Source organism: Canis lupus, chromosome X (genome assembly GCF_003254725.2).
Source record: "Canis lupus dingo isolate Sandy chromosome X, ASM325472v2, whole genome shotgun sequence".
NCBI classification, from domain to species: domain Eukaryota; kingdom Metazoa; phylum Chordata; class Mammalia; order Carnivora; family Canidae; genus Canis; species Canis lupus.
The window spans coordinates 15,036,628-15,062,216 of record NC_064281.1 but is presented as its reverse complement, the minus strand read 5'-3'; the positions used below and the strand labels follow the sequence as shown (position 1 = coordinate 15,062,216).

The window sequence follows — 25,589 nt, the reverse complement described above, 5'->3', positions numbered from 1 at the left end:
ATCAGAAAACAGGCACAGGGAGCATTGAGGGATTTCGATTTTTATTTATTTTATTTATTTTATTTTTATTTTTAAAAAGATTTTATTTATTTACTCATGAGAGACAGAGAGAGAGAGAGGCAGAGACACAGGCAGAGGGAGAAGCAGGCTCTGTTCAGGGAGCCCGACGTGGGACTCGATCCTGGATCCCAGGATCATGCCCTGAGCCGAAGGCAGATGCTCAATCATTGAGCCATCCGGCTGTCCCTGCAATTTTTATTTTTAAAGATCTTATTTATTTATTTATTTATTTATTTGAGAGAGAGAGCACAAGCAGGGGGAGCAGCAGAGCAAGAGGGGAAGCAGGCTCCCCGCAGAGCAGGGAGCCCAATGTGGGGCTCCATCCCAGGACCCTGGGATCATAACCTGAGCTGAAAGCAGATACTTAACTGAGCCACCCAGACACCCTGAAGGATTGCAATTTTATTTTTTTAATACTTTATTTATTCATGAAAGACAGAGAGAGGGGCAGAGACAAACGCAGAGGAAGAAGCAGGCTCCCTATGGGGAGCCTGAGGTGGGACTCAATTCCAGTACCCCAGGATCATGCCCTGAGCTGGATGCTCTACTGCTGAGCCACCCAGGTGTCCCAGAATTGCTATTTTAAATAGCATTTCTCTAGATCAGGGATTGGCTAACTATAATGGCTTGTGGCCCTCTACTTGTTTCTATAAATAAAGTTTTATTGGCACCAGCCACACCCTTCATTTATAGATTGTGATTGCTCTCTTGCTACAACAGTGGAGTTCAGTAGTTCCAACAGAGATCATATGGGCTGAAAAGCTGAAAATACTTACTATTTGGCCTTTTGCAGAGAAAATGCAGATTTTTATATATTTTAACTTTTTAGAATTAATGTCCCTGTTATGCTTTTCAGCTTCCAAATGTTTTCACAAACACTGCCTCATCTAAGTGTTGCAGTGGTGGTGTGAAGTGGGTTTCAGTAGCTTTGTTTTACAGGTGACTGACCAATGCTTAGGGAGGTTACTCTGATTGTCTAGGGCTGCAGACCTTGTCAAGTGGAGGCATTTGACTGGTGCCTTTTCCTACCCCAGGTGATAAACACAACCTAGGTTTTTAAGCTCCCTAGCTTACAAAACACAGAAAGGCGATACAGAACTGGGCATCAAGAGTGGGGGCTCTGAAGATTGGTCATCCAGATTCAAATCCTCACAATTTACCTCTGTGGCTTCAGGCAAGTTATTTAACCTCTCCGTGCCGTGCCTCAGTTTCCTTTTCTATAAAGCAGTTATAATAATATGCCTTCCTGGTGGGGTGGTGATGGGGCTGCTTGAGGCAGCCCCGATGTATGCCTGTTTCCTTTGCATTAATAGTGTCTCCTTTTACTCTCTGGTACCCCAGTCTAGACATTAAATTATAATACCTACCCTAAATAGGTCATTGTAGGGATTGAGTTAATTTGAACAAAGCACTTAGAATCCTGCGAGACCAAAAAAAAAAAAAAAAAAGAATCCTGCGAGACCCTAACCCACATTTAGTAGACCTTGGCTTTCCTTTATGTCGATGCCATGCCAACCCATCATTTCATTTTTCTCCGACTCATTGCTTGGTTCCATTAAGTCCAGGCTGATTGGGGTCAGAAGTAATGCTGCCTGTTTGGGTTAACGGGTGATCCAGGGAGCCGTCTTCCGGGGCCCAGGAAGGCATCAGCCCCTAGCAGGCCTCCAGGGGTCTTTCCTAGGCCACCTCTCAAAAACGGCCTTCCCCTGCCACACCTGCTTCCTATTCGCTTCCCTGCTTTGATTTTCTAATTGGTACTTATTACTAATAACCTATAGATTTAGCTGAGCAGCTGATAATGTTTTTATTTTGTTTATTTATTTTTAAAAAGATTTTATTTATTTATTCATGAGAGACACACAGAGAGAGGCAGAGACATAGGCAGAGGGAGAAGCAATGCAGGACTCAATCCCAGGACCCGGGGATCACGACCTGAGCCAAAGGCACATGCTCAACCACTGAGCCACCCAGGTGCCCCTGATAATGTTTTTAGTGTGGTTTTATTTTACTGTTATTGGGATAGAAACCACCCCCATACACTATACCGAAGAAGATTTATTTTTCTGTTTTTAAAAATAATGTATCTTTATTGTTAAAATTTTAGAAATTCCAGAAAACCTCAATGAAGCAAATATAATCCAGCCCGAGCCCCACCGCCCCCCAGATTTGGCATTTTGAGGTGTACTAAGAAAGCACGTTCATATCAGCTTCTAGAGGGAGTATCTTTTCTACTCCTATAACTTCAGCTAAGCTGCTCATAAGCAGATGAAGATTTACTGTGTTCTCTAAGTATTATAGTTTTGATCCCTTTAAGATAAACTCTTCTCCTCCGCATTTTCATCTGAAGCTAATCTGAGAGAAAATATCAAAGCCCTAGTCTGACCTAGTCCTGGCTCTAGAAGTAAAGAAAAAACATGGAGGAGCAGCTAAGTGAAGAAGAATGTTCCCTCACTTGGAGTTAGGGTTTCCCAGCACGTTGGCAAAGCATTGCCTGACTCTTGCCAACGTGAACATCTTAATTGAAATGATCATGTGGTGACTTAGTCTCTCTCTGCTGACTTTCTTTATAATAAGGAGTGAGTTGCACATTCTCTCAGTGTTGCCGTGTCCTCTAAGAACATGATTCATCCCCTGTGTTGGTTCACAGCGCTTTTTAAAACCTGTCATGGTTTCATATAATTGTCCATTTACATTTTTATGTGTTTGAGCGCCCCACTGGCATGTAAATTCCAGAAGGACACGGTTGTATCTGTCTTGCTCACTGGTGTGTTCCTAGTGCGTCACGCTGTGCCTGGCATGTGATGTTTACTCACTAAATATTTGTTGAATGGGAAGGCTCCTGAGCAGGGCAGCGCCTGCCCCCCTCCAGGCGCTGAGGCTGTCCTCCACTGGTGGCAGGGTGGGGATGACCCTATGGGCTGCGAGAGAATCAATCCCCGAAAGTGGCCCTGGCCCCTCAAATAAACTTTCTCTTCTAGTCTCCAAATGCCTTTAACAAATGACAAAGTCCATAATTCGACCATCCGAGTTGGTTTATTTAAAGTGGCAATCAGTGCCTTTGGAGACTGGAAGCTCCTTGGGCCTTCAGAGGCCTGGATTGAGTGAGGCTATTGGTTGCATTCCTGGGGGCACCTTTGCTGGGCTGGGAATGAGGAGCTGGGAATGGGGAGCTGGGAATGGGGAGCAGAGCACAGGGAAGGGAGGCAGAAGAGGGGCTGGACCAGGGTGGGATGGCCAGGGAGGAAAGAGTGCAGACAGGATTGTGGGCCACTGCTCGCATGGTATCTTCTGGAGAGGGGCACATCCCCTGCCCTGGCATGTGAAGCAATTAGCAGAGTTAAAGCCAGTGAGAACACGGAGAGCTAATCTTCCTGAGCATGTGCTGTGAGCCAGGCTCTCTGCTGAGCACTTGTCCTGTACTTAACACTTGCACAGCAGGACTTGAAGACACAAATACAATGATCATCCCTGTTTTACGGGTAAGGAATCTGAGGTAGAAAGGCATGGAATATCTGTGACCACTGCGTCCTGCAACTTGTCATCAGCTAACATTAGTCATTGGCCGTTCTTACCATGACTCTGGAAAAACATCTTGCTGCCTCCCTCTGCCTCCCTTTTTTTGCAATATCCTATATGTGTGACAATGCTTTGTCAATACCTTGGCATTATTACTATAGAATGACTAAAGGCAGTTTATAATACTTGTGAATGTGAGTTTTAACAGCATATATTTGGATACGTTGTACATATGTTTTTACTTGCATGAGCATACTTTATTCAGGCAGGATCATTTTCATATCAAGTGTTATTTTTCAATCTATGTTTCTTTTTTGGGAAAGATTTAATTTATTTGAGAGAGAGCATGAGCAGGGGAAGGGGAGGAACAGAGTGAGACAGACAAACAGACTCCCTGCTGAGCAGGGAGCTCCACACGGGGCTGGCTCCCAAGACCCTGAGATCATGACCTGAGCTGAAGGCAGCTGCTTAACTGAGCCACCTAGGTGCCCCTTTTAAGATTTATTTGTTTACTTGAGAGAGAGAAAACATGTGAACAGGGGGAAGAGCAGAGGGAGAGGAAAAGAATCCTCAAGCAGACTCCCACTGTGCACGTAGTCAGACTTGGGGCTAGAGCCCACCAACTTGGGATCATGACCTGAATGATCATAACATGAGCCGAAACCAAGAGTCAGATACTGAACCAACTGTGCCACCCGGGCATCCCTTTCAATCTATATTCCTAACTATAATACTGGTAACTGTTTATTGAGCATTTGTTATGTGCCAGGGGTCGTTTTAGGTGTTTTTGTTTGTTTTTAAGATTTATTTACTTATCTAGAGAGAGAGAGAGAGAGTAAGAGAGCACAAGCGGGAGGGTCAGAGGGAGAAGGAGAGAGAATCTCAAGCAGACGCAAGGCTTGATCTCAGGACCCCAAGGTCACGACCTGAACTGAAACCAGGAAACCAGAAGTCCGTCAATCAACTGACTGTACCACCCAGGCACCCCCTAGGCGTTTCATATGTATTTACACATTTATGTGTCCCAACGCATGTGCGATGGCCACTACTGCTGTTCTCTCCATTTACAGATGAAGAAACTGAGGTGCACAGAGAGACTGCCTTACTTGCCCAAGGTTTTAGGGGCAGCAAGTGGCATGGCCAGAATTCAAAGGCAGGCACTCATGTCCCTTGAAATGACTGCCATTTACTCATGAGTGGGCATGGTGATCTTTCTTCACTATGGTTAATATTTCTTGACAGTTTACAGGGAGTTATCAAGTTAGTGAATATTCCTGACAAAGCCCACTAGCTGTAACCTGACTTTCCCATTTTGGTCCATTTCCTTTCAGCTTGACCCTTTCCAAGAAGAACCTGGGAGACCGTCTGAAATATTCTGTTTTGTATTCACCGTGCACTTTTTTTTTACTATAAAATTTTCCATCCATCCCTGAGACTAACCTATGTGACTGTTACACTTCAGATGAGAGAAATAATGTTTGCTCTTTTCCTCCACGTCCTATTTATCATTCTTGTTGAGTCACTACTTTTACCAGTAGAAGGTTTTTGGCATTCCATATGCTGACTAGCAAAGTGTGGATTATTGGTCAGCGTCTGGATGGCAGGAGGTCTTGGAGTCTCTGCCTCTGGAGAGTGGCCTTTCTGCAGTCAAGTTTGCTGACCCCTCATAAGAGTTCAAGGCCGAACTAGATGACATGTATATCACCACTGCTTTCCCTGCAGTGTATTACAGTGACTCACAGACCTTTGAACCAGCAGGCTCAGTGCATCTCATGGTTCATGGAGATGTTGGGGTCTGCCTGGTGGCAGGTGATTAGCTTTGAGAGTCACTTCATTGATGAGTTATATTCCCATTTCTCCCAAAATATCTGGGGACTTTAGACTTGTCCTGCAAGGGAAAAAAATAATACTCCCACATCACTCGGAACACCTCCGTTTTGGAAAAATCATTAAAAAAAAAATAGTGTGAAGCCACCCATGCTGCATCATGTTGGAGGGTCATTTGGGAAAAGGCAGTGTTCAGACGCTTGTGGGAGGTAGGGTTTTTATGGGCTGTTTGTGTGTCCAGTTTTGCAGTCTTCAGAGGACTCTATTGGGGCTGTCAATGAAAACCATTGAACCTGTCAAGTCGTTTGCCAGCTCTCCTGGAAAAACACACTGACAAATCACAGCACTGGGTGGGTCAAAGAGGATAGTACTAAAAAAAGAAGAAGAAAATGGATGGCCTGCCCTGGTGTGAGGCCAGGGCATGGTGCCACAGCCAAGTTCGCCGGTGAGAGAGGAGTTTCCACCATTCCAGGCTTTCTCCACCCTATCTTACACCATCCAGTCTGCAAAAATAACTCTACTTCCGGAGGAGCCAAGTAGTCATTTGAAGGCAACACAAGCAAAAGAAGCAGGTGGTGTTGATGCTTTAAGGGAACATCCTGATGAGGGAGGAAACAAAATAAAATGAGAAGGCCAGTCTCAAATGGGAGATTTTCCTGGATGGACGAGAGCTGCTTAGAATGGCCTTGACTTCTAGTTTCTACGGAGCCACCGAGCAGACATATACTAGAGGGAGAGCCCCTCCTTGGGAGACTCTTCCGTGTCCCTCTCCTTTTGCCCTCTCCCAGTTAACAGCAGGTTCCTATTTCAATGCTCCTGTGTTGTCCATGCCTGACCCCATTGCCCCCCCCCCACCCAGTCATCTGTGCCTGTGGTATCCCAACTCACCATCAAAGCTGGCCTGATCGGTTAAGTCACCCCTACCTGTTAGTGACCATAGTAGTTGGTATTTGTGTTCTGTAATGGGTTGCAGTGCTTTAAAGAAAGGATCCTTGAGAGGTGGTCTTTTAGACAGCAGTTAACAACTAAGAACTTTGGGATGCCTGGGTGGCTGGGCAGTTGAGCGTCTGCTTTTGGCTCAGAGTGAGATCTTGGTCCGGAGATCGAGTCCCACATTGGGCCCCCTGCAAGGAGCCTGCTTCTTCCTCTATGTCTCTACTTCTCTCTGTGTCTCTCATGCATAAATAAATAAATAAATAAATAAATAAATAAATAAATAAATCTTTAAAACAAACAAAAAAAACTAAGAACTTTTAAGGTAGCAGAGGGCTCCTACTCTAGGCAAGTTTTCGTGAGCCTTCCAGGTCACCATCATCTTCAGGTCCTCTGACACAGAACATCTTTGCGGCCTCAAAGCAGTGTTCTTATGACTATGAGCACGTTGTCTGACACCACTCATCCATGCATAGGAGCTGACTCAGAGATGTTTCTTCCCTTCACAGAACCTGCCCATGTCTCCTTTCCCTGTGCAAACAGACTAGCTTCCATTCTGGAGTCCTTTTTTTTTTTAAGATGCTATTTATTTATTCATGAGAGACACACAGAGAGAGACAGAGACACAGGCAGAGGGAGAAGTAGGATCCCTGCAGGGAGCCCAATGCAGGACTGGATCATGACCTGAGCCAAAGGCAGACGCTCAACCACTAAGCCACCCAAGTGCCCCCACTCTGAAGAGTCTTAATTGGAAGCCACAACTAACTGCAGATGATGTGATAGCCGGCCAAGGCTGCTGAAAGGACAAGTGGAGGACTGGGAAGTGATGGCTGGGTTTAGTAGGTGGAAGTAAGTCATGGGTGACCTTGACAGGAGCAGCCCAAAAGCCTGACTGAAATCCATTCGAGAGAGGCTGGAAGACAGAAAGTGGAGAGACTGAGACTGAGTATGGCCAGCCTTCAAGAGGGTTCCGTTAAGGACTAGCTTAGGGAAAACTTGGCTTCCTCAAAGGATTTTTAAAAAAATATTTCATTTAAAAATAATCTCTACACCCAACCTGGGGCTTGAACTCACAACCCTGTGATCAAGAGTTGCACGTTCTACCGACTGAGCCAGCCAGGCACCCCAACCTTGAACAATTCTTTTGTTTTCTTTTCTTCATGGATAAGAGTTCAGAAGGGAATATGATTGATTTCTCTTCTATCTGGCCACCAAAGAGCCACATTTACGGTTTGATAATACAAATAGGAAGGCCTAAGGACCTAGTTATTTGTTTTCTAGTTCCTCTCCTTGGTTGACCTCCTCCTCTGATACTTTTTTTTTTAAGTTTTTATTTATTTATTTATTTGAGAAAGAGAGCGAGAGAGATGGTGGAGGGGGATGGAGAGGGACAAACAAACTCTGTGCCAAGTGCTGAGCCCAGCATGAGGCTCCATCCCAGGACTCTGAGATCACAACCCGAGCTGAAATCACCCAACTGATAGAGCCACACAGGCACCTCTTTCCTCCGATTTATATATTCTCCTTGAAGCTGTCTTTCTTTGTGGGGAGAGGGGAATACCGAGTGCCATTTTTGTCATCTGTGATCTTAGTTGTTAATTTCCTTTTGGCCTCCATGGAACAAGTAGGGTCTTTAAATAAAAATGTCACTAGAGCACATGATGTGATGAGCACTGAGTGTTATACTGTATATTGGCAAATTGAATTTAAATTTAAAAAATATATTATTAGAGATTCTAAGACAGCAGTCCAATGTGAAATTCTCTCTCTATCTCCCTAGAGACCTCTTGGGTTTGTGTAGCCCTTGAGGACAGGTGCAAGGACAGAATTTTAAGATGCTAGGGGTAAGTAGAGGGGGCGAAGCTGGAAAGCAAGAGCAAAGATGGGCCTGTGTACCTACCACTCAGAGCTCCAGAGCTGGTTTCCTTCTCTTCCCACATCACTCTACGTGCCTTCCCTGGTGGCATTAGGTGTTGGTTCTCAGATCTGCCCCTCACATTTGGGCTTGCCCTTCCTCCTCCTGCCTTTGCCCTTCCTCATCCTCACCAGACACTTGACTGTAAGCTCATCTTCTCCCCACCACAAAAAAGATTTATTTATTTATTTTAGAGAGAGGAAGTATGCACGAGCAGGGGAAGGGCAGAGGGAGAGAGAGGGAGGAAGCAGGCTCCCTGCTGAGCACAGAGCCCAATGTGGGGCTCCATCCCAGGATCCTGAGATCATGACCTGAGCCAAAACCAAGAGTCAGACACTTCACTGACTGGACCACCGTGGTGCCCCTAAGCTCATCTTAGGGCTGGTCTCTGGTTAATTCCCACTCTGGTTTTTTCATTCTGTGCTCCTGCCCCCAATTAGGCCTTGACCGTCAGCTGTGCATTTTTGTTGGCGTTGATACCTGACTCTTTTCCAAGTTGGCCCTCAGGGACTGACGTGAGGGAGAGGTCTGGGAATTGATGTTGACCCTGGAGAAATTGTATGTGGCCGCAAAAGCCAAAAGCCCTTGGAGGAAGCATCCTGCACACTTGTGAGCTAGCAGCAGGGGAGCGCTGGTGCTCTGCTGGGGCCAGTAGAGGACCTGTGGCTGGGACTACCAGAGAGGCTGTGACTGTGGCTGCGGCTGGAAGGCATGCTGGACCAGGTGTGCGGAAGCCAGAGGAGCTGGGTTCTAGTCCACACTTGGCCGTTTACAAGCTCTGAGCCTCTCTCGCCTCAACTGAAATCTAGGCTGTGCCTTCCACTGGCTCACCCTGAATAGCCAATCCAGACACGAGGCCTCATCAATGCTTCCTTCTAAGTACTTCTCAAATATGTCTATGTCTCACTACCACCACCACCATCCTCCACCAAGCCAGTGGCTCTCTTCTCAAATACGACCATCCCTTCCTCATTGGTATAGAGCTGGACCAACTACTGCCCATGGGCCAGATCCCACCGGCCCCCTGGTTTTGAAAATAAAGTTGCATTGGTGTAGAGCCATGCCCATTTGTTTACATTTTGTAGTACTTGTGGCAGAGATCCTTTAGCCTTCAAAGCTAGAAATATTTGCTATCTGGCCCTTCACAGAAAAAGTTTGCTGAACTCTGGGAACACTGATTTGTATAATTATTTTGAATCTTCCTCCTTTTCCTATCTCTTAATTCCATTGTGTGTGTGTGTGTGTGTGTGTGTGTGTGTGTGACATAAACCTATAGTTTCTGTTTCCTTGATTGCATCTTTGGATTTCTGTTTTGTCGAATTGCTCAGACCTTCAGAACAGTGTTTGAGATTGAGAGTAGAAATCCTAGACTGGAACCCCCACTTGCACTCTGTCCCCCTCTAATCCAGTTTCCACTCAACAGCCAGAACAATCTTGTCAAAATGAGAACATATCACCCTCGGTTTAAAATCCTTAAGTGCCTTTCCATGGCCCCGAGAACAAGACACGAATCCTCACCTTGGCCAAGAGCCGGTATGAGCAGAGTCTTGCCTGCTCCTTCAGCCTCATCTCTGAGTCCTCCTCCGGCCCTCTGTGTCTTGGCCTCTCTGACATGGTTTTAATTCCTTGCATAGGTCATATTCTCTCTCTTTTCTGCTGCAGTGCCTTTGCACACACTGCTTGTACTTTGTATGGTCTTTCCCTGCCTCTTTTCTGGATTAACTTCTCCCACTTATCCTTCTGGTTTAACATAACTTTCGCAGGGAAGCCTCCTTGACCCCCTGGGTCAGATTTCCACTGTCTTCACTCAGAGGGCCACAGGCTTTTCTTGGCGGCACTTAACACAATTGCAATTTTGCATTTCTTGGTGTTAATTTTTGTATCACATCTTTTTTTCCCCACCAGACAAGACGCTTCCTAAAGGCAGGACTTAACTTTGCTTTCCAGTGTATCCCCACCACCTAGCATGGGGCTAGGAATTTGCTTGGCAACTCTTCTATAAACATCTGTGGGTCAGTTGGGATAATGTATGCAAAAGCAGCTTGTCTATCATAAACCCTTGTACAAATGGAAGAGGTTATTACCATTAGCAGATGGGAAGGAGGAAAAGTAATTCTCTAAACGGGGAAGCTAAAGATAGTTTTAGAACACAGGAAGGGGAATATCAGAAGATGTTTGAGGCAACAGTCTTCTCTGCTCTGCCAACAAGAGCATTAAGATATTGAGAAAAATCTTAGAAATGTGTACCAGAGGGTCTACTTCCAATTTATACTCATTGATAGAAACCATTAAAATTTCTGTCCACCTGACATTTTGGTGCTCAATTTCGAAAGACATTCACACATGCACCTAGAGAAGAGAACTTCTCCACTTCTCCAGGGAATCCTAAGGGAGACAGTCCCATTTAAAACACCTCTCTCAAAAAACAAAAAAACACCTCTCTCTCTGTGTCTCTCTGTCTCTCTCAAACACACACACACACACACACACACACACACACACACGAACATTTATCCAACCCTGACATCTAATTTGACCTTTCTAAACATTAATGTTGTAACCACAAACAAATGGTAGGTTCCAGGCCAGCAGGGAAAAGTAAGCTTTTAAAAGTCTGAAAAAACATCATTTAGGGGAAAAATAAGTTAGAAAGGGAATAAAGTGCACACTATAAATATGGAAGAGGAAAGAAAAGCATTTTAAGAAATGACCTTCTGGCTTCTGAGTCGTACTGAGTGGTTTGATGTCATTAGCAAGATGATCCTATTGATTGTCTTTTATTCCTGTAGTAAACAAATGGAAATCTCAGCATTTTACCACTCACAGTGCGTTGTTTCCTGTAGTTATATATATATTTTCTGCTTACTTAGCCTGAGCAGCCACTTGACAGAAGGGGTCTTGGGCTGTGCCCTTTAACCCTTGGGTGTCTGGTTTGAAAGGTCCATTTTCTTTCTTTCTTTCTTTTTCTTAAAGATATTTATTTATTTATTTATTTGAGAGAGAGACAGAGACAGTACAAGCAGGAGGGGGAGAGGGAGAGAAAAATCTCAGGCAGACTCCCTGATGAGTGCAGAGCCCAATGCAGAGCTCAATCCCCAACCCTTAGACCATAACCTGAGCTGAAACGAAGAGTTGGATGCTAAGCCAACTGGACCAACCAAATGCCCCTCATGCAAGATTTTTGACCTGCCTAAACCTCAGATTCTTCACCTCTGAAATGACATTAACACCTACTTTCCAGCAGTTCTGAGGGCAACTTGAAATAACATATATAAAGTACCCAGTGAAGCACCTGGTACCAAGTGGTGATTGGGGTTGAGGAGAGAAATTGATCGGGGACCATAGACCACAACCACACACTCTGACATAGAAATGAACTGGAAGAAATGTGTATCCTACATAGAGGAAACCTTATTTTCAGATAGTTGGATCTGAAGACGTTTTGCACATAAATCTGTCTTCAGTCAGGAAGCTGTGGATATTTATTAGATTATCTGTTATGGCTCCAGGGATGAATTGTCCTGGAGAGTCCAGTGATGTGGGAGCCTGGCCTCTGGAGGACCTAGATGTTTCTTTTCTAGCACGGAGGCCACCAAGTAGAGCGTGGGGAGGGGCAGAAGCCGGGGGAGAGGGACAAGGAGACTCCATGCTTATCATGGAGCCCAATGTAGGGCTCGATCCCAGGACCCAGAGATCCTGACCTGGGCCAAAGGTCAACCATCAACCATCTGAGCCACCCAGGTGCCCTGAAAGATACATTTTCTTATGACACTTCCCCTCTGGCGGCAGAGGGGAGAGCTAGAACACCTTAGTAGCCCACTCAACAGGTCACACTGACAGATAGATGACTCCTTCAGGGAGATTATGGCCTGCTGGCCCCTATATCTTGCTGAATCACTTTATGAGTGGGGCCATAGACCTTGCAAAGTCTGCAGAGTTGGCTTGGCGGGCTTCAAAAGGAGTGGATTAGGAGAAAAAAGGAGGCAAGCTGTGAATTAGAGCTGGCCCAGGTCAGAGACTTGTACCAATGGGCCCTAAATGGATACTTTGTAGTATTTGTATTAGGAAAAGAAGAAAGCAAGAAGCAGTGGGGGAAAATAATGAAAGGAATGAAGGGTAGAGAAGGGAGAGAAAGAGTGAAGAGGAAGGAGGGGAAGAAAGAATAGGTATATAAATTAGCTTTCCCTGTGTAATAAATCGCCCCCAAATTTAGTGGCTTCGTAAAGCCACAGCCATTTCATTAATTGTCATTTCTGGAGTCTGCAGGTGGCCTGTGCTCAGCTAGATGGTCCTGCTGGCCTCAGTTGGGCTCATTCATGAATCTGCAATCAGCTGCCAGTCAACTCGACAACTATGCCTGGGGGTTGACACAGTGGCAAGTGACTGGGCATGTGCTTTCTCCATCTGGCAAGCTAGCTCAGGCTTGTATATGTGCTTACGTGGTGGTTCGAGGTTTCAAGAGCAGCAAAGACAGTGCAAACTTCTGTGCCCAAGCACTTTTCAAGTTTGTGCTTGTATGACATTTGCTGATGTCACATTGGACGTAGCAAGTGGCAAGGCCAGCCCAGGTTCAGGGGTGGAGAGACAGACCCCACCTTTTGATAGGAGGACCTGTAAAGTCACCTTGCAGATGAACAAGCATACTGAGATAGCAAGAATATATGGCTAACTGCAATCTACTACCAAAGGGAAGGACTAGAAATTTCTTTTGTGGCCACAGTTGGCAGAGACACAACAGCATAGAGGTTGAGTGTGAGGCTCTCACGCTGAATTAAAAAATGATATTAATAAATCACCAGGTTCCTGTATTCTACACTTTATCTGTCAAATATAGCTGGATAATAATGTAACTCGTTACTCATTTCCAATGGGAACAATGAAACCTTTATGGGCAAAGTTTTCTTTGTTTTTTAGTCTCCAAAATTGGAGTAAGGAACAATTAAGTCCATCTCATGTGGCAAAGATATTTGGAAACAAAGACTTTAATGTGCCAGACTTTATGCTTAGCCTCAATATAGTGTCGTGTCCTATACTTTTTTAAAAAAAGATTTTATTTACTTATTCATGAGAGACAGAGAGAGAGAGAGAGAGAGAGAGAGAGGCAGAGACATAGGCAGAGGGAGAAGCAGGCTCCATGCGGGGAGCCCAATGTGGGACTCGATGTGGGACTCGATTCGGGGACTCCAGGATCCTGCCCTGAGTCAAAGGCAGATACTCAACAGCTGAGCCTGAGAGAGCCACCCAGGCGTCCCAAGTGTCCTACACTTTAACAAGCAAAGGAGAGATTGAAGTGGTGGTTTCTTAGTTGCTTGGTGGAACCCATTCCCGGGTAGAACCCAATTGTTTGGTTTTTATCCTCATGTGTGTATGCTTTCGTTGAATTTTATTTCATTATTGAAAATATGATATCAAAACATAGTTTAGGTAGAGAAAAATGCCCAGCATTTGTTACTACCCAGTAGGAAGAGAAGTTAAGAGAAAATGTCAGGTATGATAGTTGGGATTGATTTGAGGTTGTGATAGTTACGTAAATTCACTTTTCCTGGTGATATGTTTGCAAAGAAATGGAAGAGGGCTTACCTCCGGTTAACTTTGTATGAATACAGCTTTTTTTTTTTTTTCAGAATCAAATATCTTTAATTATCTTATAAAAGGTGTAACTAATTCTTCCCTTCAGAAATTAGAATCTTAGACTTAGCAGTGACCCCAAATACCTTCTAATACATTGTATTATCTGAAGAAGATTCCCTTTATAAAAGATCCTGGACATGTGACGTCTGGTTTCTGCTTTTTTTTTTTAATTTATTTTTTATTGGTGTTCAATTTACTAACATATAGAATAACCCCCAGTGCCCGCCACCCATTCACTCCCACCCCCCGCCCTCCTCCCCTTCTACCACCCCTAGTTCGTTTCCCAGAGTTAGCAGTCTTTACGTTCTGTCTCCCTTTCTGATATTTCCCACACATTTCTTCTCCCTTCCCTTATATTCCCTTTCACTATTATTTATATTCCCCAAATGAATGAGAACATATAATGTTTGTCTTTCTCCGACTGACTTACTTCACTCAGCTGAATACAGCTTTTTTTAAAAAAAGATTTTTATTTATTTATTCATGAGAGAGAGAGACAGACAGACAGACACAGGCAGAGGGAGAAGCAGGCTTCATGCAGGAAGCCTGACATGGGACTCGATCCCGGGTCTCCAGGATCAGGCCCTGGGCTGAAGGTGGCGCTAAACCGCTGAGCCACCCGGGCTGCCCTGAATACAGCTTACTGCAAGACTTGCATTAAAAGTGTTTTGTGAAACCATAAACTAATGCTCTGAGAAAGAATTAGTCGGTGTATCCTTGCCTATGCATTGACTTTTAAGGTGGTCGTTATTTGTACACTAAAGAAAATCATGCCCTGTTTTGAAACACCTTTCATTCCACCCTGTCCAGTGGAGGGCTGTGGGTGCCTCCCTCAGAGGGTTGGGTGTGGTTATCAGGGAGTCATTCCAAGGTGGGTCTCTTACCATGTGGTCTTCAATACTGCTTCTCCAGCTCTGGACAGAGGTAACCATTCACATTCTAGGCCCTGGCATAGTTTGGCAAGTGTCCAGCTAAGGGAGGGGAGGGGAGGGAAAGAGGGAATGCCATAGGAAGAAGGAGAGTACTGGTATACTGCAGAGATTCTCTGGGTTTGGTGCCAGACCCCCACAACAATGCAAGTCAAGTGAAGTTTTTGGCTTCCCAGTGCATATAAAAGTCATGTTTATACTACAGTGTCGTCTATTAAGTATGCAATAGCATTAGGCCTTAAAAAACTACGTACACACTTTAATTCACAAATACTTTATGGCTAAAAAATGCTAACCATCATGTGAGCTTTCAGCAACTTGTAATCCCTGATCCCCGATCGTTATAACAAATACAATAATAACGAACACATTTGAAATAGTGTGAGAATCACCAAAAGATGACCTAGAGACACAAAATGAGCAAATGCTGTTGGAAAAATGTGCTGATAGACCTGCTTAATGCAGGGTTGCCACAACCCTTCAATCTGTATAAACAAAACACAACAACAACAACAAACCCTCTTAAGAGACCCCACAGTACGTCTGAGATGCAATAAAACGAGAAGGGAAGTGCACCAAAGAGATCAATGGGGAGAGGGGAGGAGAGAAAGGAAAGCTTTGAGTGCTACAGAGAAAAATAGCATGGTGCTAACCAGCTACTTTTCCTGGCCTGGTTCATTCCATCTCAGCATGATCACCACAGGGACTATGAGGTCATCTTTTTAGATGTTTCAGAAAGTGATTCCAAAAGCACTCCCCTAGTCACTTCTACAGTAGAACAATGATCAACACCAGGACACTCTTCCTCCTGTTTAACATGTCTTGGCCTATGGTATAAGCCACCTTTTCGACATCCTCTCTGCCCATGGTAGAGCTGGAGAACACCCAGCCGCCATTTTCTTTCTGTGGCTGCCTGTATACTTAGCAGCTGTTACCTGGAGACCACCACAACCTCCACGTGGACGTGCTGTGTGAGTTTTTCCCAGTCAGTTCAGATTATATTCTTAATATGTTCCGTTGTCCTTCTGCTCCATCTCTCCAGGGCCCTCCTGGCCATCCTCTGCTTCGCCCTTCATGCTTCAGCAACATCCTACTGATTGCAAGTCCTGCCCACTCCATGCCAGTTGTTGGCTCTGTGCTTTGGTTTAGGCTGTTTCTTTGGAATGCTCTTTCCCATTTCTTCATGTAAAGGGTGTTGCACATTCTTTGGGATGCAGCGTGACTCTTACCTCCTGGAGGAAACACTCTTGGGTCCATTTCCCCTTACTGGTTTAGTATCCTTCCTCAGAGCTCCTGCTGTGCCCGTGACAGAGCCCACAGCTGTCACTTCTGGAAAACTTGACATTTTGGATTCAGGCTCTGATGGCTCTCTTGGCCAGGTACCCTTGTACAGGGTGCAACCTGCACAACCATAGTCACCCTGTTTTTGGCATGTAGTAGGCATTCAGTAAATGTTTGCTGAATGAAACATCTTGAGAGCTTTCCAAAGCCTTGTCACAATTGAACTCTTCTTGAATGGTGGCATCCAGAACTGAACACACCAGTCCTTGTAGGTAAAGATCTTATTAGGTTAGGTCTGACCAGCAGTGGGGCTGCCAGAAGGTTCTAGAATCACCCTGTTAATCCCTCGATGGTAATACGTACTACTCTACAGTCAAGAACCTGCATATCCATGACCTTCTCCTGTATAAGCCCTCAAGCCTAACCTTCACCATCATCTCTATCTGTGTAATTTGCTTTTCCTACTAGTGTGGAGAAGCTTCTCTTTGCTGATTTCTGCCCTTGTTCCCAAAGTATCACAGCCTCTTTGTTCTCTGGTCTTTTCTTCCATGATGGTGTCAACACCAGGAACTGTCAGCCACTCTGCCCCTCAGTTTGGGCCACTAATTAGTCATTAGGTTTCAAGTGAAGTGCTGAGTCTTTCAGGATGCTGTATGTGACCAGCGGGTTGTTGTTGTTGTTTTAATCGATCCTTGGACCAGCATTGTATCACCCCCGAGGGCAGTGGTACAACCGTCTGGGCTGGCTGGCTGTTACCTGTGTACTTGGCCTGTTTTGTTGACTATCCCCAGGATGCTTGGGCCCCGTGGCCAGCACCCAGGGCCTCTGACAGTCTACGAGCACAGGAGTCCTGATTCTTCGATGTGGCTTGCCTCTCTCAGAGCTTATTCGATACTGAAACAGGGCTCTAACTACATACAGAGATCATTTCCTTCCCACCCAAACCACTTGTACACTCTGCTTGCCCTTTTTCCCCCCTGCTCACTCTGGTATTACCCTGGCTCTCAGCCAGCTTGATAAATAGAGGAAGTTGGATGAATTTCCAGCCTCCCTGATGTCATGGTTTGGGGCAGTCTGCAACTGGGAGGTTTCAGTTAATCCTAGCAGTTGGTGAATTTGCTGTTCTTCTCTGAGAAGTTTCTGTTCTGTGCCATGTCTTACATAAGTCGATACGGTTCCTTTTGTGACTTGCCCTTTCCTTTCAATGATGTAAGAAGACTGAACATTGGCAGTCACTATGTTTTGTTCCTGGAGACTGGTGGTGATTGGGTCCTGATTGCTGTTTAGTTTCTGTGGGAGATAAAGGATGGTGGGTGTGCAGCGACAGTGGCAAGGAAGGGCCCCGGGGCTGAAGGATGTGCAGTTCTTTCATTACATTTAGGCTTCTCTGTCCATCAAGCATTGCACATCATTACTTTTGACATTCTTTTCCACAACTTGCTCAAGTGAGTTCCTGCTCCTCGGCTGGGAGGCTGGTTTCTTGGCTCTGCAACCAGAAGTCTTTGTGCTTTCATTGGGGCCTTTCTAATTAGATTAGGGCAGGGCCAGGGGAGATGGCCTCCAGCTGAGTGAGTGATGGTATTACCTCCTACTTAGCCTCCCTCTGAGCTCCATTTGGGAGCTCTTTCTGGAGAACCTGGATGGCTTGCTCTCTGCTTTTCTTTGCTATAAGAAATGTATTTAATTGCATAAGTGATACACAAATACATGTCTTATGTTCTGTTGGGCTCCATCCTTTTCCTCCATCACACTGCTTCTGTAGAGGCTTGGTGGGGTTCCTTCCAGGCTTTTTCGTGCGCATTCTTGTCACTACACAAATAAGCATGCATATATATAGTTTTGCTTGTTTCTTAACAGAGCCTAGTATATGTATTATTAAGAAACTTGATTTTTTTTCTTTTGGCTTACATGTATTCACAATCTCTATATGTCAATACGTGTAAATCAACTTCATTTTCTCAAGCATTGCATAATATTCCATAATATGGATGGACCATCATTTATGTATCTATTCATCCACTGATGGAGATTTAGGCTTTTTCCCCCCTTTACACAAAGCTGCAATGACAGCTTTTTTGTGTGTCAGTATTTCTGTGCAGACAACCTCTGGAATGAGAATTTCTGGATCAAAAGGTATGCACACTTAACATTTTCAAAACCTAACTAAACTATTCTCTCAAAGTTGACATTTCCACCAATAGTGTATGTGACTGTTCATTTCCCCACGTGCTCTCCAGATTTGAATATTACTAGCCTTTTACATTTTTTCATTCATTGGGCAAAACAAATTTTGTTGTTGCTGGACTTCTTTTTCTACCTGAAAGTACTCCAAAGGAGCAAAGAGAGCCTTATGTTGTTGTTTATTAATAAATTTGGTGACCAGGAACCATGAAGTGTGCTTCATTGTTGCTGTCAAAAAGGTTTTGAAGAGGTAATGTGCTAGAGGTGTGAAATTTCATCAAAAATCCCTAGGTAGAAAATCTTCCGTTTACACAAATGTGAAGTGAAATTATTTCCATACTCAAGTCACAATCAATTTGTTTCTTTGTTTGATTATTTGAATGTTTTTCAATTGTTAATCCTACATTCATTCCACTTGAGCATTGTGCCATGTGTTTGTAATTTGTTCATCTTAAGACAGGATGACATGCTTGGCCTTCATTTTTGTCTTCTTTAAACATTGCTTAATGAAGTTTTCTGACATATCAGGCTTTATTAAAAACTACATTTAAAAATATTTTTATTTATTTATTTGAGAGAGAGGGAGAGTGAGAAGCAGACTCCTTGGTAATAAGCGGGGAGCCCAATGTGAGGCTCTGTCCTAGGACCCCGAGATCATGACTTGAGCCGAAGGTAGATGCTCAGACCAACTGAGCCACCCAGGCGCCCAAGAACTACTTTTTAAAAAATATATATTTTATTTTTTTAAGTAATCTCTACAACCATTGTGGGGCTTGAACTCGTAACCCCAAGATCAAGAGTCACATGTTCCACTAACTGAGCCAGCTGAGTGCCCCAACAACTACTTTTTTTTTTAAAGAATGTATCATGATCAATAGAAACTCACATGACTCCTTATTTCTTCACTTAATTTATATCTTGGATTCCTCCCTGAGCATTTCAGTCTGTTGACTGAAACCAGAAGTAGGTCAGTTGGTTCCAAGATCACCTACAGATTGTTTCCTCTCACACATCTTGATTTGAAAATCATTATTCTTGTATTTCACATGAGGGGATACCATTGTGTGGCATGACTGTCCTCTTCGAATTGATAGCTATACTAGTGTTTTGGTTTTGAAGTAAAGCATAATGGAATATTTTGAAAGATACAAGTCAAGTTGTCAATAATGTGGTCTGCCTTGGGTGGGCATACTCTTCCTTTTTGCTGGTATGCATCTGTCTTGTCCCTCATTCTTATCGTTGCCAGTTACCCCCACCACCCCCTTTCAACTCTGAGCCAAACTTAAAAATCAATAGAGTTCTCTTTTTGGCCCCTCTGTGGAGAAAGAATTCTACCTTTGGCTTTAGAGGCACAAGAGACATAAATGGCCCAATTGTTGGTACCAACGAGTTTAGGTTCTAGGGAAGTTAAATCACAAAAACATGTTAAAGCATCTAACAAAGAATGATTTTTAGAAGAGACTACCCACCGCACCCCCCCCCAGATCCAGTCACTGCATTGTCCAGTACCCCTGTCCTGCTGTTAATGAAGCCTGAGACAGAGCAGTAATAGACGCTATTATAACATTAACATGGTCAACCCCAACATGGGCTTCCAGCTGGTCTTCCAGTTCAAAACGAGTTCCTGAGGAGCAGGGTTTACTTCCTCCATTTCGTTTGTTATCTCTGCTTCCAAGTTCAAGCCCTGGTATACAAGCAGAGGGTCTGCGGGCCACAGCCGAGGGGCTGACAGTAGCTTGAAGCATTATGGTGCCGAGAAGGCCCACTTTCCATTGATCTAATTTTCTTTTTCTCATTTTCAGATTTGTGCAGAGTCTCTCCAGCTTTTCTTTTGAATTTCCTGCTGTCAGGTGAGTGAGGCTTTTTTTTTTACATGATAATGTTGTAGACATAACGAACATGTTTGGTTGTTTTCTTTATTTCTCTCAAATGACCTCTCTCCATTTCAAATCCCCATCCCCTTAACCACTGTATTCCTTTTTGTTTTGTTTTGTCTTTAAGTCCTCACTCCTACTTGGAGCCTTTTTCTTCAGACATTTTCTTTTCCTTGGGGATTCTGTTGCGGACCCATTTCTCTTTGCTAATCCATTTGTTTTTTAAGAACTTTCAGAAATGTGTACATGTTTTGAAGTCACTTGGTGCGGTAAAATCTGGGGAGGGAAAATGATCATTTCCAGAGAATCTCTTTGGGATTTGGTTTCACTCTTTCCCTTTCCTTCCTTCTCCCTGGACAGGCTTCGCTGTCTCCAACAGCTCTCCTCATGCTTTGAAGTGGGCTATTGAACATTCTCTGTTTTACTTAAAGTGCTGTGCCCATGCAGTTTCCAAAGGCTCCTCCCAACCAGATTTCTGCTCCTAACTCTCTTCTACACAGAAATTTTTATTTTTTAAAATTTTTATTTTCTTATTTTTAAAAGAATTTATTTATTTATTTATTTATTTATTTATTTATTTATTTATTTATTTGACAGATTGAGAGAGAGAGAGAGAGAGAGAGAGAAAAAACAGGGGGAGCAGGAGAGGGAGAAACCAGCTTCCTGCTGGGCAGGCAGCTCCATGTGGAGCTTGATCCCAGGATCTGGGATCATGACCTGAGCCAAAGGCAGACACTTAACCGACTGACTCACCCAGGTGCCCCTATACAGAAAATTTCAAACCACTACTGACTTACACTTTCTGTTTCCTTTGAGACTCGTAAATATTGGTTATTTCTGGGACTTCACTGTTGTAAACAATAGAAATCTTGTAACCAATGCAAGTATTTATTGCAATTAATATAAATTATAATGATCCTATTGTAATTTAAATGATAAATAACAACATGGTTATTATGTTAAATGCTGATACCTTATTATTATAGATAAGGTTAAAGTATCTGAGCAGGATCACCCAGCTAGTAAATGGCCAAGCTGTGACTTGAAGCAGGAGTTGGCATGATGTGATGACAAAAGCAAGGAAAGGCACAAAATATTGGTGGCTGGTTCGCTTTTCTCAGTACCTCACTTCTAATCAACTATGATCTTCTGATGATACAAACCATGTACTTCCTCCCCATCTCCCAGTGCAGGTCACCATCTTGAGGATGCTTTTAAGGAGAGTCTCCTATTTTTCTCTTCTACATATTGATGGAATTATTATGCAGTCACAGATTCCAGACCAAATCAATTAAAAAATCTTTTTTGAGTGCCTGCGATGGGTGGAGTTGCATGCTGCTGGGCTTGGGGTGAGGTGGAGACCGAGAGTCTATATATACAAGGATATTGTGTTCTGGTGCCTTGTTTTTGTTTTCAGGCTAAGTTGAGTCTCATGGACCATGAAGAGAAAGTTAAACTCGCTATTTATTTGGCTACACCAATGACCAATTAATCTAAGCTCATTGGTCATAAGGCTATAAGTTCTTGAGGGCAGGAAAGATATCTGTCCTGTTTATTGTAGTATCCTAAGTCCCAAGCTTAGTACCTTGCATGTAATAGAACCTAAACACATTTTTATGAACTAGATGATTGATCATAGGAAATAATTCCCCGATCTATTTACATTTAGGACCAGAGTATACTATAAACTTGTCTCATAATTATGCTTATAATAATAGCTCACACTTCTTGACTATACAAAGACCTTCATTATATTACTTCATTTCATTTCTATAGAACCCTATGAGGTAGAGTCTATCATCATCTTCAATTTTTAGATGAAGAATTTAGGTCCAGAGAGCTTAAGGAACAGATGAAGGTTACACTCTAAGTGGTGGAGCCTGGGTTCGAAGGCCGACAGATGGCTCTTCCAGGCAAGCTCTTGTTCATCATATTTATCATGCATGGGAAAGGAGCCTAAAGAATGAGGGGAGAGACAAGCAGGTTTTCGCTTTGCCTTGGGCAATTCATGCATTGGGTAAAGAGGCTGGCCGATTGTAGGTAGGACAGTGGAGGAGTTTGGATGTGAGTGAGGGAGGTGGAAAATATCAGACCTTTCACAGAGTTTTGTATTTGTTTACTTTAAGTGCACAGTTTATTTCTAATCTTGCACATCTGATATTGATTCACTTATTTTATTGAATAAAGCTTTTCCCCCCTGAGTTAGAAAGCACTTAATGCTTATTAAGGAAATCACTTTGCACTGCAGAAACCAAACAAATCGTGTCCTTCCTTCCATTTGCTTCTAGAGACATGAAAGCTTCATATTACCATCTCATGCTGGATGGTTCCCCATTGACCTGACTTTGTGCTATGACCAATGATATGCAAGGCTGCCATCTTGGAGTTCAGATGCATCACATACCAGTTAACCCAGTTTCTGTTGTCATTATTAGGACATGGGCTTTTTTGGGCACATGAGTTGTCATCTCTCTTACTACAGCATTGTTGGCTTTAGTTCTTGGTGACTTTATCTTCAAAAAATTTTGTTGCTGAAGTTCGGAATGGTTCCTTTTGTCCTGTATTTATTCAGATTACCCCAGTTTACAAGATTTGAAATTGCTGCTAGACATTTCTGTGAGCATTCCAAAGACTTCTGTAAATAGTCTCATTTGATTTATAAAATGAGTAAAAAGTGCGAGGACTTTCCTTGTCAGGTTTTGGCATCATGGTTATCTTAGGTTGGTAAAAATGAATTAGGCTGTACTCTCTCTCTCTATTCTTAGAGTTTTTGTGAGATTGGAATTCTTGTTTTTTAAATATTTGATAGAATCATGGGTGAAAACATCTGGGACTGGACTTTTCTTTGTCTTTGGGACAATTTTTGAGACTTTTAATGATTATACATATATTCATATTTATTTCTTCTTGATGGTTATATGCATAGGGATTTGCCCATTTCTAGCTAGAGTTTCAAAATTATTGAATAATGTTATCCCTAAACTCCTTTTATCTTGTATGTTTATTTTTTTTTAAAGATTTTATTTATTTACTCATGAGAGACACAGAGAGGGAGAGAGAGGCAGAGACACAGGCAGAGGGAGAAGCAGGCCCCACACAGGGAGCCTGACGTGGGTCTCCATCCCAGGTCTCCAGGATCACGCCCTGGGCTGAAGGTGGCACTAAACCGCTGAGCCACCCGGGCTGCCCTATCTTGTATATTTATAGCATTTTCAGTTATGTTGCTTTTTAAATCCTTTTCATTGGCTATTTGCTGATACTCGCTCTTTCTTTTTCCTTCCCCTCTCCTTCTGTCCTCCCCTCTTCTTAATTTTGCCAGAATTGTCTTCCCAAAGAACAATCTTGGCTGTGTTAATAACCTGTATTTTATGTGCTTTTTTCTGTATCACTGTTTTATGCTTTTGTTTTTATTATTTTCTTTCTTCTTATTTGGGTTTAATTTGCTGTTCTTTTACAAACTTAATGAGAAGGAGTTTAACTCATTAATTTAAAGCCTTTCTCTTTTTTTTAATAAATTTTATTTTATTTTAAATTTTATTTATTTATTCATGAGAGACACACACAGAGAGAGGCAGAGACACAGGCAGAGGGAGAAGCAGGCTCCCAGTAGGGAGCCCGACGTGGGACTTGATCCCAGGACCCCAGGATCACGCCCTGAGCCAAAGGCAGATGCTCAACTGCTGAGCCACTCAGATGTCCTGCTTTCTCTTTTTCTAATATGTACATTTATTTATTTATTTTAAAAATATTTTATTTTTAAAAATTTTTATTTATCTTGAGAAAGAGGGTGTGAGCAAGGAATGGAGTGGTGGGGGGAGAGACATAGGGAGAGAATCTCAAGCAGACTCCCCACTGAGCACGGAGGCGATGCAGGGATACAGGGTTTGATCCCAGGGCCCCCAAGATCATGACCTGAGCCTCAGGTAGACCTTTAACTGACTGAGCCACCCAGAAGCCCCTAAAACATTTTATTTTTAACTAATCTCTACACCCAGTGTGGAGCTTGAACCCACAACTCCAAGATCAGGAGTTACATGCTGTATGACTGAGCCAGCAGGCACTCCTCTATTAAATTTACATTTAAAATGTAAATTCACTCTAAAGATCTTTAGTTCTATCCCACATGCTTTGAAATACAGTCTTTTTATTCTTGATCAAGTCAAACATTTTCTAATGTATGTTATGACTTCTTCTTTGACCTGTAAGTTATTTGTTAAATAACAATGATTGATTGATTTTAAAGATTTTTATTTATTTATTCATGACAGAGAGAGAGGCAGAGACACAGGCAGAGGGAGAAGCAGGCTCCATGCAGGAAGCCCGACATGGGACTCGATCCTGGGTCTCCAGGATCATACCCCAAGCTGAAGGTGGCACTAAACTGCTGAGCCACCAGGGCTGCCCTATCTTTTTTTAAAAAAATGATTTTTATTTATGCAATCATGAGAGACACAGAGAGAGAGAGGCAGAGACATAGGCAGAGGGAGAAGCAGGCTCCTTGCAGGGAACCCGATGTGGGACTCAATCCCAGACCCTGGGATCAGACCCTGACCTGAAGGCAGAGGCTCAACCACTGAGCCACCCAGGCGTTCCAACAATTTATCTTTTTATTATGGTTTAATTGTCTTATGGTCAGAGAACATGCTCCTTTTCCCTTCTCCAATTCTGTAAAACATTTTTGAGACTTCTTTTTTTTTTTTTAAGATTTTATTTATTTGACAGAGAGAGAGAGAGAGCGAGCGCCAGAGAACACAAGCAGAGGGAACAGCAGAGGGAGAGGGAGAAGCAGACCCCCTGCTGAGCAAGGAGCCCGATGAGGGGCTCGATGAGGGGCTTGTTCCCAGGACACTGGGATCATGACATGAGCTGAAGGCAGACACTTAACGACTCAGCCATCCAGGCCACCCCTGAGACTTCATATATGACTTGGTTTTCATAAATACTCCCAAGTGTAGTAGAGGGTTCATACATGGTCTTTAAGTCAGATTGGTTAAATTTGTCATTCAATATTCTATATCCTTAATGACTTATTTGAATTTTACCAAATAATGATAGAGATGTAAATTTGTCATCTTTCTATTTATTGAATCAAACCTTTTATGAATGAACCATTTTATTTACAGGTACAGCTTTTTGCTTTAAAATATAATTTGTCTGATATTAGTATAAATGTATTTTCTTTTGATTAGTATTAGCATTACATATCTTTCCCATTCTTTTATTTTCAAACATGTTGTATCATTATGTTATAGTTGTGTCCTTATAAATAGCATATTTGGATTTTGTTTTTTTTCCAGTCTGATGATTGTTGCCTTTTCATTGAATCATTTAGTCCATTTATATTTAATGAATCATTGATTCGTGTGTGTGTGTCTATGTATGTGTGTTTACATTTACCATCTTCTATTTTTCCTAATCATTCTTTGTTTCTTTTGCTCCCTT

The 25,589-nt window shown here is 43.1% G+C and overlaps 1 protein-coding gene across 4 annotated transcripts in view; it reads left to right on the top strand.

The window, feature by feature from the left end:
• ADGRG2 (adhesion G protein-coupled receptor G2) overlaps nucleotides 1-25,589 on the top strand; it is a 129,896-nt gene that overhangs the window by 26,358 nt on the left and 77,949 nt on the right. For all 4 annotated transcript variants that reach the window (XM_025438029.3, XM_025438027.3, XM_025438022.3 and 1 more), the window contains exon 2: nucleotides 20,076-20,123. The gene's annotated coding sequence lies outside the window, so the exon portion shown is untranslated. The remainder of the gene's footprint in view (nucleotides 1-20,075; nucleotides 20,124-25,589) is intronic.